Source organism: Arachis ipaensis, chromosome B02 (genome assembly GCF_000816755.2).
Source record: "Arachis ipaensis cultivar K30076 chromosome B02, Araip1.1, whole genome shotgun sequence".
In the NCBI taxonomy this organism is placed as follows: Eukaryota; Viridiplantae; Streptophyta; class Magnoliopsida; order Fabales; family Fabaceae; genus Arachis; species Arachis ipaensis.
Window position 1 is genome coordinate 98,642,809 of NC_029786.2, and position 2,932 is coordinate 98,645,740.

Consider the following 2,932-nt stretch of genomic DNA (forward strand, 5'->3'; position numbering starts at 1 on the left):
TATTCATGATTAAAATATAAAAAAACTTACCCATTAAAGATAATTCAAATATTTAATAATATGTTTTTGAGGTAATATAAAATTATGAACTATTTTTTTTCAATAATTTTACTCCTCACCCACTCAAACTACTTCCTCTTTTTTTATGGTCTTTTTCTTCCTCCCTTCCTTGCACCCAAAATGCAAAAGTAAAGTGTAATAAACACTACAACAATTCTGGCAGATAGCGGCGGTTATGGGGTCATATTGCGGCGGTTTTTAACCCCCGCCAAACATATTATGGCGATTAAACCAAATACTGAAAGATAAGCCGCGGGTAAACGGTTAGCGACGATTTTAGATAACTGTTGGAATAATCGCCGCTAAGTGTCTATCAATTTTGCGGCGGTTGGGCCGCTAAATAGCAAATAAACGAAAACAGCATTTGTTTTGCAGCGGTTCTAAATCGCTGCCAAATTTTAGTATTTCCGTTCATAGTTATTAGAATCGGACCGGATCGTCCGGTGGTCCAACCGACTCAATCGTTAAACCCGCGCTTCCACCAATAGACCTACAACGTGTGGATCACTGTAGAATATCAACTATGTAAAGCCTTCCACAAACAAAGAAGGTAGGGGTCGAACCTAGAACCTGGAAGAAGGAAAAGCTTTAACAATGTCAAAGCCAAGCGAAATGTCTCTTCGATGTATATAGCGCTAATAATGAGCAATGCTAGGGGGCCAGCAACATTTGTGATTGGTAGCCATCAACTAGCCATCAATGATGATTTGATGGTGTGAGATTTTATCCAATGGCTCACCTTTCTCTGCTGGTTACATGCTGGCCAAAATGTAATAAAATTGCTGGCCCCTTAGACTTTTCCGCTAATAATTATATATATCAAATGAACACATTTGATTGCCACAGAATTTTTTGTTGTATACTTTATATCTAATCATAGTTATTATAGGCACCTTATATATTGGGTAAAATGCACAATTAAATTAAATGGAGGACCAAATTTCACAATTCTACCAAATTAAAAAATATTACCATGATCTCCTAAAAGCACATTCTTATGTAATTCGAATCAGTCTCATTCGAATTAGACAAACCAACACTAATTCGAATTAGTCCTATTCGAATTAGTAGTAATGCTTGTAATTCGAATTTGTCCAATTTGAATTATGCTTGCATGTAGTCTTAGGATTGTTCGAATTAGGGTGATTCGAATTATGCACGCTAGGACGTACCTAGTAATTCGAATAGGTCAGCTTTGAATTAATTTTTTACTTTAGTAGATCGAATTAATTTACATCTATTTATATATGATCCAAACGTATATAAAGGGTACAATAAAGATTACATTTAATAATATCCATAATGAATTCAATAAAGAGTACATTCAATCATAAATAAAAAAATAATTATAAATATTTTGTTATAAATTATTAAAAATTAAATATTTTTTAAAAATATTTATTAAGATTTAGAATTTAGTCTTTAATATTTAAAATTAGTGAAATATTTGCCAAAAACATTATATTTTGTTGGTCAGTTAGCATTATTGAATCTATTAACCACGATAATATGCAGATGATTGATTGATTTTCATATAAAAATATTTTATTCTATTTAGTATTTAATTTTGATAAAACATTAATTAATTTTGAATTTAGTTATTATGAATTCTTATATCTAAGAATACAAGTTAAAATATTTATAATTATTATTTTTAGAAAATATTTGATTTTTAATTAGTTCAGAGTATGATTTTATTTTTTTTCTTTTACATCCATGTTTGAATATAAATTTAAATGCCAATAAAATAAACAAAAAAATCTTATTGGTAAATTTGTTCATGAGTTAACATATATAGCTTATTTAACTTGTGAATTTTTTTTTTATGTAAAACGAATGTAGAAAAAGTGTTACGAGTTTAAGTAACAATGATTTAAACATATGTAGCTTAAGATAGTAGTGTTTACTTAACTAGATTATACCCAGATGGTTATTACTAAAGAAAACATTGCAATATGTGGTAATACGCATTTTGCGGCGGTTCCGACAGTACATATAGCGGCGGTTTTCAAAAAGACGCCACTAAATACAAGCCTGATTGAAATATAGTGGCGGTTCGAGGAAAACCGCCACTAAATATAGTCCTGATTGCAGCCCCAACCAATAACCGCTGCTATATGTGCCACAGGTTGCCGTTTTGCGGCGGTTTTATAAAATCGTCGCAAAATTTCTGCCGCTATCTGCCGTAATTGTTGTAGTGAAAACAAGCTCACCTTCCCTAAAAAGCAAGACGCAAAACACGTTATAAAGACCCATTTTCCTTCTTTCACCAACATGTGTCGGACATGCAAGCTACCTCTATACCAATCTCAAGTTGCGCTTTGCTCTAGGGGCGGAGCCAGGTGGTAGGAAAGGGAGGCGATGACCCCCTAATTTTAAATTTTTACATGTAAATTTTAGTTTAGCCCCGCTTAAAATTTTATTTTAGTCTTAGTTTATTATATAAATAATTTTGGCCCCCTCCAATATTTTATCTAGCTCCGCCCTTGCTTTGCTCTGTCCACCTACCTAATGTAGGTCGCGTTTGGGCACTTCTAATGTGGTCAAACGACACGTCTTGTCTACATGCAAGAAACAGAGGACACGTTTCCGCATCTGGTTGCTCCTTTATGCCAGACGCAACTTACGTTTTACAGCAATCTTATTTCTTTTTTTTTCTACCATGCAAAACGTGACTTATGTTTGCAGGTCACTAAACTTGCAGATCCACGTATGTGAATAACACACCATGCACCAATATAGTTGGATTACACTATTTTTTATTCTATTTTTAAAATAATTTCTGTCAAATATTAGAGACGAAATTAAAATTTAGTCCAAAGTATTAGAGACTAAAACAATATTTTACACTATTTTTAAAAATTATTTTTAC